The sequence below is a fragment of the Oncorhynchus keta genome, chromosome 37 (assembly GCF_023373465.1).
Source record: "Oncorhynchus keta strain PuntledgeMale-10-30-2019 chromosome 37, Oket_V2, whole genome shotgun sequence".
NCBI lineage: Eukaryota > Metazoa > Chordata > Actinopteri > Salmoniformes > Salmonidae > Oncorhynchus > Oncorhynchus keta.
Window position 1 is genome coordinate 8,527,001 of NC_068457.1, and position 15,424 is coordinate 8,542,424.

General features: G+C 45.9%; 1 long non-coding RNA gene across 1 annotated transcript; it reads left to right on the forward strand.

Moving 5' to 3' along the window:
* Positions 1-8,033: 8,033 nt before the first annotated feature.
* On the forward strand, positions 8,034-10,978 carry LOC127916655 (uncharacterized). The gene is made up of 2 exons (XR_008095438.1): positions 8,034-9,787; positions 10,118-10,978. It is a non-coding gene; the product is annotated as an uncharacterized LOC127916655 (long non-coding RNA).
* Positions 10,979-15,424: the final 4,446 nt, after the last annotated feature.

Sequence of the window (15,424 nt, forward strand, 5' to 3'; positions counted from 1 at the left end):
CACAATGATTTTCTCACTTTTGAACAGGGTACCATCCAGCTCAGATCCCATCTCTGTGGTTTCAGTACTCAACAGTGGTTGGGCATTTTTTAAATATTTTTTTTCCTTGATTCAGGCCAACCTGCCTGAATCGTCTGTTTCGGTGTGGAAAGTTGCTTGTCTTGAGCTGTAGCTTTTCTGATTTCAGTTAGTTTGCGGTCACTCACCGCCACATTGTTGATAACTGTGTGCACTTGCGTATCCTTGCCCTCACTCAGTGTGTTGTATGTGATTGACTTTCTGGACAGGGTGGATAGAGTTATTTCTCGATTTGGGCATAGTTTTCCTCTGTCTGCTTTGATAATTCTAAAGCATAAGAGATTGTCTTTTCTTCTTGTAGGACGACTGCTCTTAATCCACGTTTGGATGCATCAACTTGGAGCTGCAACTCCTTGTGGGGATCAAAGTAGGTGAGTACAGGGCCTTGTGTGTCTCACACAAAACTCACTGCTCTGTTTCAGGAGCTGACGTAGTGGTGCGTTTACCTCAGTCTGGAAGCAAACCTGGCGAGGTAGTTGATCATCCCCAGAATGGTCTCCAGCTCAACTTTAACCAGTGCATTGACCCTGTCTTTTCCTTTACAATGACTTTGCCCTTCTCCGTGACACTCAAGTCAGCTTGGAGTGTGAATGGGATCCTCCGTGGTGGATACACAACTGGTGTTGCCTTGGGATCGATGTGGTGGTTGCATTCTCCTGGGAACTCTCTGATACCTTCGAACACATCAGAGAACTCCTCAATAATGTTAGTTACATTCAGTGTTGCATTTGTATTGACCGACAACACCCGTTTGATTAAATACATGTCTAGGCAAGCTTTCAGCCCTAAGATGGGTGGTGCTTGTGTGCTGAAAATGTCCAACCCTAACATGACTGCAGTCACTGTTTGGACAGTTACTCTTTCACTAGCAATTTTAGCATCTGTAACAAAATGCTCGACGGACTCGCTTACACCTTGGAATTTTTTCCCCTTAACTGTCACCGAGCAAAAATCGGGTTCGCCTTGGGCATGATGTATTCCTCATACTTGTCATATGTTTTCAGCACCTTTGTCTCGCTCTTCATTTTCCGCCATCCACAACAGGGGATAGCTGCACTTCTCGCTCTTAGCACGTAGCAGTCCAGAGAACATCTCAGCGTGCTGTCGGAGATTTCTCCATCCGTCAGGTAAGTTTGAATCCCAATCCATCCACGGTGTTGGAATCCCCTATGACCCCTATGAAACTGACACCATGTTATATTTCCACTTAACTGTCACTCTTTGTGTCCAATTAAAGGAAAGGGATCGACAACGAATTTTGAATTGACTTGTTTATTTTGCCATCTGGATCCAAAAGTAACGTGCGCTTGGCGTACAAATGGTGACCTTTATGCCAATGACGTCGCATGTGATAGGCTAGACGTAATCACACTGAACATATGTCATGATATTACAGTGCGCATGCCCAAAGTGAGTTGTGTGATATCGTTCTTAATAGTTAATTGTTATTGTTGCATTATGCATGCTGTTTCTGTATAGCTTGTAACCTATAAACATGTTCAGGGATTATATGCCATTTATACAATCCGTTATTACAGCTCTCGTGATATTGTATGTATAGTAATTCCCTTCTACAGAACCACCACCATTCCACTACCTTTCCGTGTCCATTTCATCTGTGTGTCAAAGTATTTGTGTGTAACTCATGATGTTGCCTTTTTCCCTTCTAACTGGGGGCGGTGCTAGCAGGTCACAGATCAGCAAACATGGAGAGCCGGGTTGCTCTCTTTCATACAGCATCCCACGACTGGCTCCAAATCTGAACTACTTTGCCCCGAAACTGTAATCGTACATGGCAAAGTGGTCAGTTGTAACATGCTTATTATGACTAAGAGATGGCTTTTTCAGTGTTTTGAACATAGTGGGTCAAATGAACAGTTGGAAATGAACTTTATAACATTCTCACAACTAAATAATAGTGTTTTTTTTGTGTATTTTAGTGTGTCAAATATACAGTTGGAAGTTAACTTTAATCATATTTATGAACTGTTATAAAAGGCTTATGACCATGTAAAACACTTTTTTACACAGCTTCAGGTATAATGTGACATGTGTGTGTGTGTGTGTGTGTGCGTGCGTATATATGTGTGTGTGTGTGAAACTAACATCTGGAGGTCACACGTAACACCTTTGAATTCTCCCCCTGGCAAAAAAAAGCTGTCAAACATGCACTGGCATGTGAGAACAGAGCAACCAAGTGCCCCATCAGAGGAGCAAAACAGGAAGGAGACCCAAGAAGCCCTCTCCTTGTCAGCTATAGGGGCTAACAGATGGCAGAGATTGGATTAGGGCTCTTTGAAATGAAAGATCAGTCAGATGAAAGACTTGCTCGCTGCATCGACGTACAAAGGCACATTATTACTCTCACAGAATGACTCTATATATAAACTGGGATCTTACACATTCACTTTGAATCACAATGATGGACATGTCTCTTTTTAGAACAACATGCAGACTATTTGGCAATCTGATAGTAGTAAAAGTCATTTATGCCATTTAGCATATGCTTTTCCCCAAAGAGACTTTGTAGTTACAGTATGTGTCACAGTCGTCATATGGAGGAGACCAAGGCGCAGAGTGGTAAGAGTACATACTTAATGAAAGAATGAACACTGAACAAACTATACAAAGCGAACCGTGACGCTAATATGGCTAGTGCAGACAAGCAAATAAACAAAGAATAAGAACCCACAAACTACCCAAGGAATATGGCTACCTAAATATGGTCCCCAATCAGAGACAACGATAAACAGCTGCCACTGTCCTCTGGCAGTCTCTATGGGGGTGCCACAGGGTTCAATTCTCGGGCCGACTCTTTTCTCTGTATATATCAATGATGTTGCTCTTGCTGCAGGCGATTTCCTGATCCACCTCTACGCAGACGACACCATTCTGTATACTTCCGGCCCGTCCTTGGACACTGTGCTATCTAACCTCCAAACAAGCTTCAATGCCATACAACACTCCTTCCATGGCCTCCAACTGCTCTTAAACGCTAGTAAAACCAAATGCATGCTTTTCAATCGTTCGCTGCCTGCACCCGCACACCCGACTAGCATCACCACCCTGGATGGTTCCGACCTAGAATATGTGGACATCTATAAGTACCTAGGTGTCTGGCCAAACTTACCCTAGTAAAACTGACTATCCTACCGATCCTCGACTTCGGCGATGTCATCTACAAAATAGCTTCCAATACTCTACTCAGCAAACTGGATGCAGTTTATCACAGTGCCATCCATTTTGTTACTAAAACACCTTATACCACCCACCACTGCGACCTGTATGCTCTAGTCGGCTGCCCCTCGATACATATTCGTCGCCAGACCCACTGGCTCCAGGTCATCTACAAGTCCATGCTAGGTAAAGCTCCGCCTTATCTCAGTTCACTGGTCACGATGGCAACACCCACCCGTAGCACGCACTCCAGCAGGTGTATCTCACTGATCATCCCTAAAGCCAACACCCCATTTGGCCACCTTTCGTTCCAGTTCTCTGCTGCCTGTGACTGGAACAAATTTCAAAAATCGCTGAAGTTGGAGACTTTAATCTCCCTCACCAACTTCAAACATCTGCTATCTGAGCAGCTAACCGATCGCTGCAGCTGTACATAGTCTATTGGTAAATAGCCCACCCTATTTTTACCTACCTCATCCCCATACTGTTTATATTTATTTACTTTCCTGCTCTTTTGCACACCAATATCTCTACCTGTACATGACCATTTGATCATTTATCACTCCAGTGTTAATCTGCAAAATTGTAATTATTCGCCCACCTGTCACACCTTGGTCATTGTATTTTGTGTTTTCGTTATATTTTTGGTCAGGCCAGGGTGTGACATGGGTTTATGTTGTTGTATTTCGTATTGGGGTTTTTGTATTATTGGGATTGCGGCTGAGTAGGGGTGTTGTATGGGCTTGGCTGCCTGAGGCGGTTCTCAATCAGAGTCAGGTGATTCTCGTTGTCTCTGATTGGGAACCATATTTAGGTAGCCTGGTTTCGCTGTGTATTTTGTGGGTGATTGTTCCTGTCTCTGTGTAGTTTCACCAGATAGGCTGTAATTAGGTTTCACGTTCCGTTTGTTGTTTTTTGTATTTGTTTAGTTATTTCATGTATCGTCATTCTCTTCATTAAAGAACATGAGTAACAACTACGCTGCATTTCGGTCCGACTCTCTTTCGACAAACGAAGAACGCCGTTACACCACCTCCTCATGCCTTTTGTACACAATGTATATAGACTCTCTTTTTTTTCTACTGTGTTATTGACTTGTTAATTGTTTACTCCATGTGTAACTCTGTGTTGTCTGTTCACACTGCTATGCTTTATCTTGGCCAGGTCGCAGTTGCAAATGAGAACTTGTTCTCAACTAGCCTACCTGGTTAAATAAAGGTTAAATAAAAAATAAGAACCAATTCAGGCAACCATAGACATATAAACACCTAGACTTACAAAAACCCCTAGACATACAAAAAACCCTAGACAATACAAAACTAACAAAACACCCTCGTCACACCCTGACCTAACCAAAATATTAAAGAAAACAAAGATAACGAAGGTCAGGGCGTGACAATATGTGATTCATGCAGGAATTGGAATTGAAAACACAACCAATTCAGCCACACAGGATGATTGCTACATTATCCATTTTGGGGGAAATGAGCACCTCTAAAAGCTCACAGGACATTACAGGGCAACTGTAATGTCAAGCAGTTGTGCCCGTGGTTCGATGTAGAGTGATCAGAGGATGGTTACATAGGTATGCATAAAGTCGAGGAGTGGGAGGCTTGTCTGACTCCAACAGCACTGGGAGTCACATGAGCCTTTTCTGTGGTGTCCTCAGAATGTAATGTTACTGCTCTACTGAGCATTCCGTCATGAGACTTTGTTGTTTTGTTCTGGGTAAATGACCTTTCCTGTCATGTTTTGTCTTATATTGTCTTGTCATTATGCTTTCCCTTCTGTTCGTTTCCCCTGCTGGTCTTATTAGGTTCGTTCCTTTTTTCTCTCTCCTTCCCTCTCTCTCCTCTCTCTATCGTTCCGTTCCTGCTCCCAGCTGTTCCCCATTCTCCTACTCACTCATTTAGTCTTTGCACACCTGTTCCCTATCTTGTCCTCTGATTAGAGTCCCTATTTCTCCCCTTGTTTTCCGTTTCTGTCCTGTCGGATCCTTGTATGATGTTCGCTGTGCTGTGTCTTTGTCTCGCCCTGTCGTGTCTTGTCGCCTTCAGATGCTGCGTGTGAGCAGGTGTCTGAGTCCGCTACGGTCGGTGCCTTCCCGAGGCAACCTACAGTTAATGGTCGAGTCTCCAGTCTGTCCTCGTCACTACGAGTGGATTTAAGTTTTTATGTTTTGTTTTCTGCTCTGATTGTCCAGGAGTATTGCTTATATCCTTTACTGGAATAAAGACTCTATTTTCGCCAAGTCGCTTTTGGGTCCTCATTCATCTGCATAACAGAAGGATCCGACCAAGAATGGACCCAGCGACTACGGATTCTCGTAACACTGCCGTCGAGATCCAGGGAGCCATGCTCGGCAGACACGAGCAGGAATTGTCTGCTGCTCGTCATGCCGTTGAGACCCTGGCCGCTCAGGTTTCCGACCTCTCTGGACAGTTCCAGAGTCTTCGTCTCGTGCCACCTGCTACTTCCTGGTCTGCCGAGTCTCCGGAACCTAGGGTTAATAACCCACCTTGTTACTCCGGGCAGCCCACTGAGTGCCGCTCTTTTCTCACCCAGTGTGATATTGTGTTCTCTCTCCAACCCAACACATACTCAAGAGAGAGAGTTCGGGTTGCTTACGTCATATCACTCCTTACTGGCCGGGCTCGAGAGTGGGGCACAGCTATCTGGGAGGCAAGGGCTGATTGTTCTAACAATTACCTGAGCTTTAAAGAGGAGATGATACGGGTTTTTGATCGTTCAGTTTTTGGTAGGGAGGCTTCTAGGGCCCTGGCTTCCCTATGTCAAGGTGATCGATCCATAACGGATTACTCTATAGAGTTTCGCACTCTTGCTGCCTCAAGTGACTGGAACGAGCCGGCGCTGCTCGCTCGTTTTCTGGAGGGACTCCACGCAGAGGTTAAGGATGAGATTCTCTCCCGGGAGGTTCCTTCCAGTGTGGACTCTTTGATTGCACTCGCCATCCGCATAGAACGACGGGTAGATCTTCGTCACCGAGCTCGTGGAAGAGAGCTCGCGTTAACGGTGTTTCCCCTCTCCGCATCGCAACCATCTCCTTCCTCCGGCTCAGAGACTGAGCCCATGCAGCTGGGAGGTATTCGCATCTCGACTAAGGAGAGGGAACGGAGGATCACCAACCGCCTGTGCCTCTATTGCGGTATTGCTGGACATTTTGTCAATTCATGTCCAGTAAAAGAGAGCTCATCAGTAAGCGGAGGGCTACTGGTGAGCGCTACTACTCAGGTCTCTCCATCAAGATCCTGTACTACTATGTCGGTCCATCTACGCTGGACCGGTTCGGCTGCTTCATGCAGTGCCTTGATAGACTCTGGGGCTGAGGGTTGTTTTATGGACGAAGCATGGGCTCGGAAACATGACATTCCTCTCAGACAGTTAGGGAAGCCCACGCCTATGTTCGCCTTAGATGGTAGTCATCTCCCCAGTATCAGATATGAGACACTACCTTTAACCCTCACAGTATCTGGTAACCACAGTGAGACTATTTCCTTTTTTGATTTTTCGTTCACCTTTTACACCTGTTGTTTTGGGTCATCCCTGGCTAGTATGTCATAATCCTTCTATTAATTGGTCTAGTAATTCTATCCTATCCTGGAACGTTTCTTGTCATGTGAAGTGTTTAATGTCTGCCATCCCTCCCGTTTCTTCTGTCCCTACTTCTCAGGAGGAACCTGGCGATTTGACAGGAGTGCCGGAGGAATATCATGATCTGCGCACGGTCTTCAGTCGGTCCCGAGCCAACTCCCTTCCTCCTCACCGGTCGTATGATTGTAGTATTGATCTCCTTCCGGGGACCACTCCTCCTCGAGGTAGACTATACTCTCTGTCGGCTCCCGAACGTAAGGCTCTCGAGGATTATTTGTCTGTGTCTCTTGACGCCGGTACCGTTGTGCCTTCTTCCTCTCCTGCCGGGGCGGGGTTTTTTTTTTGTTAAGAAGAAGGACGGTACTCTGCGCCCCTGCGTGGATTATCGAGGGCTGAATGACATAACGGTTAAGAATCGTTATCCGCTTCCCCTTATGTCATCAGCCTTCGAGATTCTGCAGGGAGCCAGGTTCTTTACTAAGTTGGACCTTCGTAATGCTTACCATCTCGTGCGCATCAGAGAGGGAGACGAGTGGAAAACGGCGTTTAACACTCCGTTAGGGCATTTTGAGTACCGGGTTCTGCCGTTTGGTCTCGCTAATGCTCCAGCTGTTTTTCAGGCATTAGTTAATGATGTACTGAGAGACATGCTGAACATCTTTGTTTTTGTCTACCTTGACGACATCCTGATTTTTTCACCGTCACTCGAGATTCATGTTCAGCACGTTCGACGTGTACTCCAGCGCCTTTTAGAGAATTGTCTCTACGTGAAGGCTGAGAAGTGCGCCTTTCATGTCTCCTCCGTCACTTTTCTCGGTTCTGTTATTTCCGCTGAAGGCATTCAGATGGATCCCGCTAAGGTCCAGGCTGTCAGTGATTGGCCCGTTCCAAGGTCACGTGTCGAGTTGCAGCGCTTTCTAGGTTTCGCTAATTTCTATCGGCGTTTCATTCGTAATTTCGGTCAAGTTGCTGCCCCTCTCACAGCTCTTACTTCTGTCAAGACGTGCTTTAAGTGGTCCGGTTCCGCCCAGGGAGCTTTTGATCTCCTCAAGAAGCGTTTACGTCCGCTCCTATCCTCGTTACTCCTGACGTCACTAAACAATTCATTGTCGAGGTTGACGCTTCAGAGGTGGGCGTGGGAGCCATTCTATCCGCGCTTCCAGTCTGACGATAAGGTTCATCCTTGCGCTTATTTTTCTCATCGCCTGTCGCCATCGGAACGCAACTATGATGTGGGTAACCGCGAACTGCTCGCCATCCGCTTAGCCCTAGGCGAATGGCGACAGTGGTTGGAGGGGCCGACCGTTCCTTTTGTCGTTTGGACTGACCATAAGAACCTTGAGTACATCCGTTCTGCCAAACGACTTAATGCACGTCAAGCTCGTTGGGCGTTGTTTTTCGCTCGTTTCGAGTTTGTGATTTCTTATCGCCCGGGTAATAAGAACACCAAGCCTGATGCCTTATCCCGTCTCTTTAGTTCTTCTGTGGCTTCTACTGATCCCGAGGGGATTCTTCCTTATGGGCGTGTTGTCGGGTTGACAGTCTGGGGAATTGAGAGACAGGTTAAGCAAGCACTCACTCACACTGCGTCGCCGCGCGCTTGTCCTAGTAACCTTCTTTTCGTTCCTGTTTCTACTCGTCTGGCTGTTCTTCAGTGGGCTCACTCTGCCAAGTTAGCTGGCCATCCCGGCGTTCGAGGTACTCTTGCTTCTATTCGCCAGCGCTTTTGGTGGCCTACTCAGGAGCGTGACACGCGCCGTTTCGTGGCTGCTTGTTCGGACTGCGCGCAGACTAAGTCAGGTAACTCTCCTCCTGCCGGTCGTCTCAGACCGCTTCCCATTCCTTCTCGACCATGGTCTCACATCGCCTTAGACTTCATTACCGGTCTGCCTTCGTCTGCGGGGAAGACTGTGATTCTTACGGTTGTCGATAGGTTCTCTAAGGCGGCACATTTCATTCCCCTCGCTAAGCTTCCTTCCGCTAAGGAGACGGCACAAATCATCATCGAGAATGTGTTCAGAATTCATGGCCTCCCGTTAGACGCCGTTTCAGACAGAGGTCCGCAATTCACGTCACAGTTTTGGAGGGAGTTCTGTCGTTTGATTGGTGCTTCCGTCAGTCTCTCTTCCGGTTTTCATCCCCAGTCTAACGGTCAAGCAGAAAGGGCCAATCAGACGATTGGTCGCATACTACGCAGCCTTTCTTTTAGAAACCCTGCGTCTTGGGCAGAACAGCTCCCCTGGGCAGAATACGCTCACAACTCGCTTCCTTCGTCTGCTACCGGGCTATCTCCGTTTCAGAGTAGTCTGGGTTACCAGCCTCCTCTGTTCTCGTCCCAGCTCGCCGAGTCCAGCGTTCCCTCCGCTCAGGCGTTTGTCCAACGTTGTGAGCGCACCTGGAGGAGGGTGAGGTCTGCACTTTGCCGTTACAGGGCGCAGACTGTGAGAGCCGCCAATAAACGTAGGATTAAGAGTCCTAGGTATTGTCGCGGCCAGAGAGTGTGGCTTTCCACTCGTAACCTTCCCCTTACGACAGCTTCTCGTAAGTTGACTCCGCGGTTCATTGGTCCGTTCCGTGTCTCCCAGGTCGTCAATCCTGTCGCTGTGCGACTGCTTCTTCCGCGACATCTTCGTCGCGTCCATCCTGTCTTCCATGTCTCCTGTGTCAAGCCCTTTCTTCGCACCCCCGTTCGTCTTCCCTCCCCCCCCGTCCTTGTCGAGGGCGCACCTATTTACAAGGTACGTAGGATCATGGACATGCGTTCTCGGGGACGGGGTCACCAATACTTAGTGGATTGGGAGGGTTACGGTCCTGAGGAGAGGAGTTGGGTTCCATCTCGGGACGTGCTGGACCGTTCGCTGATTGATGATTTCCTCCGTTGCCGCCAGGATTCCTCCTCGAGTGCGCCAGGAGGCGCTCGGTGAGTGGGGGGGTACTGTCATGTTTTGTCTTATATTGTCTTGTCATTATGCTTTCCCTTCTGTTCGTTTCCCCTGCTGGTCTTATTAGGTTCGTTCCTTTTTTCTCTCTCCTTCCCTCTCTCTCCTCTCTCTATCGTTCCGTTCCTGCTCCCAGCTGTTCCCCATTCTCCTACTCACTCATTTAGTCTTTGCACACCTGTTCCCTATCTTGTCCTCTGATTAGAGTCCCTATTTCTCCCCTTGTTTTCCGTTTCTGTCCTGTCGGATCCTTGTATGATGTTCGCTGTGCTGTGTCTTTGTCTCGCCCTGTCGTGTCTTGTCGCCTTCAGATGCTGCGTGTGAGCAGGTGTCTGAGTCCGCTACGGTCGGTGCCTTCCCGAGGCAACCTACAGTTAATGGTCGAGTCTCCAGTCTGTCCTCGTCACTACGAGTGGATTTAAGTTTTTTATGTTTTGTTTTCTGCTCTGATTGTCCAGGAGTATTGCTTATATCCTTTACTGGAATAAAGACTCTATTTTCGCCAAGTCGCTTTTGGGTCCTCATTCATCTGCATAACATTTCCTGAGAATTCTTTCCAACTTGTTCTTGATTTAATGACTCTTCCATGAAATTAGTATTTTAAGCATACATTTTTGTATACTGTGTTGATAACAAACATTGAAAGAAATTGTAGACCACAAGGAAGTTTGTGGAAGGCTACCCAAAACGTTTGGCCCAAGTTAAACAATTTAAAGGCAATGCTACCAAATACTATTTGAGTGTATGTAAACTTCTGACCCACTTGGAATGTTACGAAAGAAATAAAAGCTGAAATGAATCCTCTTGTCACGCCTTGGTCTTAGAATTTTGTGTTTTCTTTATTATTTTGGTCAGGCCAGGGTGTGACATGGGGTTAATTATGTGGTGTGTTTTGTCTTGGGGTTTTGTAGGTATCGGGATTGTGGGGTAGGTATCGGGATAGTGGGGTTGTCTAGAAAAGTCTATGGTTGCCTGAAGTGGTTCTCAATCAGAGGCAGGTGTTTATCGTTGTCTCTGATTGGGAACCATATTTAGGCAGCAATATTCTTTGAGTGTTTCGTGGGTGATTGTTCCTGTCTCAGTGTTTGCTTGCACCAGAATAGGCTGTTTAGGTTTTCATGTTACGTTTATTGTTCAATTATCTTTTTATTAAAGATGTATCGAATTAACCACGCTGCATTTTGGTCCTCCTCTCATTCACCGGAAGAAAACCTTAAAACCTCTCTACTATTATTCTGACATTTCACATTCTTAAAAAAAAGTGGTGATCCTAACTGACCTACGACAGGGATTTTTTTACTAGGATTGAATGTCAGGAATTGTGAAAAACTGAGTTTATACATATTTGGCTAAGGTGTATGTAAACTTCCAACTTCAACTGTATTGTCCCAAGCAATTATATGGGAAACCAGACCATCAAGGAGAACCAGTATGAGGGTCGGCGCCCAGGCGTAGATGATAGATGGCTAATACTTACAGTAAGTACCATAATTCAGTATGTACAGTGCATTCAGACCCCTTGACTTTTTCCACATTTTGTTACGTTATAGCCTTATTCTTAAATGGATAAAACAAATGATCATCAATCTACACACAATACCTCATAATGACAAAGAAAAAAAATGTTTTTTAGAAGAAAAAAAATGAAACAATACATTTACATAAGTATTCAGACCCTTTACTCGGTACTTTGTTGAAGCAGAGATTACAGCCTTGAGTCTTCTTTGGTACGACACTACAAGCTTGGCATACTTCTCCCATTATTCTCTGCAGATCCTGTCAAACTGTCAGGTTGGATGGGGAGTGTTGCTGCACAGCTATTTTCAGGTCACTCCAGAGATGTTAGATCGGGTTCAAGTCTGGGCTCAGGCAGGGTAACTCAAGGACATTCAGAGACTTGTCCCGAAGCCACTCCTGCATTGTCTTGGCTGTGTGCTTAGGGTTGTTGTTCTGTTGGAAGGTTAACCTTCACCCCAGTCTGTGGTCCTGTGTGCTCTGGAGCAGGTTTTCATCAAGGGTCTCTCTGTGCTTTGCTCCATTTATCATTCCCTTGATCCTGACTAGTCCCTGCTGCTGAAAGACATCCCCACAGCATGATGTGGCCACCACCATGCTTCACCGTAGGGATGGTGCCAGGTTTCCTCCAGATGTGACGCTTGGCATTCAGGCCAAAGAGTTCAATCTTGGTTTCATCAGACCAGAGAATCTTGGTTCTCATGGTCTAAGAGTCTTTAGGTGGATTTGGCAAACTCCAAGAGGGCTGTCATGTACATTTTACTGAGAAGTGGCTTCCATCTGGCTACTCTACCATAAAGGCCTGATTGGTGGAGTGCTGCAGAGATGGTTGTCCTTCTGGAAGGTTCTCCCATCTCCACAGAGAAACTCTGGAGCTGTGTCAGAGTGGCCATTGGGTTCTTGGTTACCTCCCTGACCAAGGCCCTTCTCCCCCGAATGCTCAGTTTGTCAGGGCAGACAGCTCTAGGAAGATTCTTGGTGGTTCCAAACTTCTTCCATTAAAGAATGATGGAGGCCACTGTGTTCTTGGGGACCCTCAATGGTGCAAACATTTTTTGGTACCCTTCCCCAGACCTGTGCCTCGATACAATCCTATCTCAGAGCTCTACAGAGAATTCAATTGACCTCATGGCTTGGTTTTTGCTCTGACATGCACTGTCACCTGTGGGCCTTATATACAATAGACAGGTGTGTGCCTTTCCAAATCATGTCCAATCAATTGAATTTCCCACAGTGGACTCCAATCAAGTTGTTGAAACATCTCATGGATGATCAATGGAAACAGGATGCACCTGAGCTCAATTTCGAGCCTCATAGCAAAGGGTCTTATGTAAATACTTATGTAAATAAGGAATTTCTGTTTCTTATTTTTAATACATTTGCAAAACTTTGTAAAACCTGTTTTTGCTTTGTTGTTCTGGTGTATTGTGTGTCGATTGATGAGGATTTTTATTTATTTAATCAATTTTAGAATAAGGCTTTAACATAGCAAAAAAGTCAAGGGGTCTGAAGTTTTTCTGAGTGCACTGTACTTAAATATGTTATATATATATATATATATATATTCTTTTTTTTTACATTTAAAATTTTCTTTTTTTTAACTAAGTAAGTCCGTTAAGAACAAATTCTTATTTACAATGACGGCCTACACCGGCAAAACCCGGACGACGCTGGGCCAATTATGCACCACCCTATGGGACACCCAATCACGGCCAGTTGTGATACAGCCTGGATTCAAACCAGGGTGTCTGTAGTGACGCCTCAAGAACTGAGATGCAGTGCATTAGACCACTGCGCTACTCCGGAGCTGCAACCTTTTGCACTCAAACCATAAAAAGGAAAAACCAAGGAGGCAGAGATGCCAAAAAAATATTCTTCATTTAATGTCATGGTCAAAAGAATCCAAAAAGTGCCAGCGCAAAGTGCATTAAAGTGCTGAACAAAATAAAAAATAGAGCATTGTTTCTGCTTCTATGCTTCTATGCCATAACCGGTGATTGCACGGAAGATGGCATAGACGCTGAAATGTTTGTTTTTCACTTTATTGTGGAACGTCTCTGTATTTTTTCGAGTGTGTAATTAAATAAAGAATATTTTTGGCATCTCTGCCTCATTGGTTTTTCCTTACTATGGTTTGAGTGCATCGTCTCTTTGGACTCTGTTTTCCACAAAAGACAAGGACTTCCAGTAAGTGGATATGACATCAGTGGAGCAGGTCAAGTCATCATGTAAAATTAACCTGATGCATGCTGTAGTGCAGAGATACCCTTACCGAAAAACAGGTTTCTGGCAAACAGTTGTCACAGATTTTAGACGATTTGCCTCTAATTTGCCTAGAGGCAACCCTGGTCCTGGAGTACCACAGATACAGCAGTGTTTAGTTCCAACCAGGTTGAATTCCACTTATTAATACGTTATTGTATTGTGTATTATCTATTGTTTGGGGGGGGGGGGTGTATTGTATTGGGGAATGAGGTTTGATTGAGAACTTCCGGGTTGGAGCGAGCGGTCGCATCCGCACCTCGGTCCGCAGGTAGTATAACTTTTCATTACATTTCATTATAGTACAACGGTTTGATTTGTCTAATCTTAGCAATTTCTTCTTAGCTAGCTACATAGCCGTCTTTGTATCAAAGATAATTGCGTAATTATCGTATTTCGTCGTCCTAACGGCCCAGCAGCTAGCCAGCTAGCAAACGTCCACCGTCTACCGAATAGCAGCACTGTAGAAACTATTACACTCAACTGAACGACTTGATTAGTGTAGTGTTAGCTAGCTACATAGTTGTCTTTGCTGTCTTCGTATCCAAGATAATTGTGTAGCTTAGAGTGTGTAGTCTTAGAGCGATTATCTTAATTTACCGAGGTTAGCTAACCAGCTATTTGCCGTCCTTAACGTAGGAGACACTGCTAGCTAGCTAACGTCTACCGAATAGAACTTCCGCACTCAACCCGGTCGCATTCCGCTTCGCTCCACAGGTAGTATCACATTTTCATTTCATTTCATTACAGCACAACGGTTTGATTTGTTTGATCGTAGCTAGCTACATAGCTAGCTACATAGCCGTCTTTGTATCAAAGATAATTGTGTAGTCTAGAGCGATTTTCTAGGTTAGCTAGCCAGCTATTGTCGTTCTTTTAACGCAACGTAACGTAATCAACACTGCTAGCTAGCCAGCTAGCCCCTGAATAGCAGCACTGTAGAAACTATTACACTCAACGGAACGACTTGATTAGTGTAGTGTCAACAACGCAGCCACTGCCAGCTAGCCTACAAAGTCAACAACGCAGCCACTGCCAGCTAGCCTACTTCAGCAGTACTGTATCATTTTAATCATTTTAGTCAATAAGATTCAGTTTAGAGCATGGCGCTTGTAACGCCAGGGTAGTGGGTTCGATTCCGGGACCACCCATACGTAGAATGTATGCACACATTACTTTCTGAACATTCGCTTAACTTTCTGAACACGTGTAGTCCACTTGTCATTCCAATCTCCTTGCATTAGCGTAGCCTCTTCTGTAGCCTGTCAACTATGTGTCTGTCTATCCCTGTTCTCTCCTCTCTGCACAGACCATACAAACGCTCCACACCGCGTGGCCGCGGCCACCCTAATCTGGTGGTCCCAGCGCGCACGACCCACGTGGAGTTCCAGGTCTCCGGTAGCCTCTGGAACTGCCGATCTGCGGCCAACAAGGCAGAGTTCATCTCAGCCTATGCCTCCCTCCAGTCCCCGACTTCTTGGCACTGACGGAAACATGGATCACCACAGATAACACTGCTACTCCTACTGCTCTCTCTTCGTCCGCCCACGTGTTCTCGCACACCCCGAGAGCTTCTGGTCAGCGGGGTGGTGGCACCGGGATCCTCATCTCTCCCAAGTGGTCATTCTCTCTTTCTCCCCTTACCCATCTGTCTATCGCCTCCTTTGAATTCCATGCTGTCACAGTTACCAGCCCTTTCAAGCTTAACATCCTTATCATTTATCGCCCTCCAGGTCCCCTCGGAGAGTTCATCAATGAGCTTGATGCCTTGATAAGCTCCTTTCCTGAGGACGGCTCACCTCTCACAGTTCTGGGCGACTTTAACCTCTCCACGTCTACCT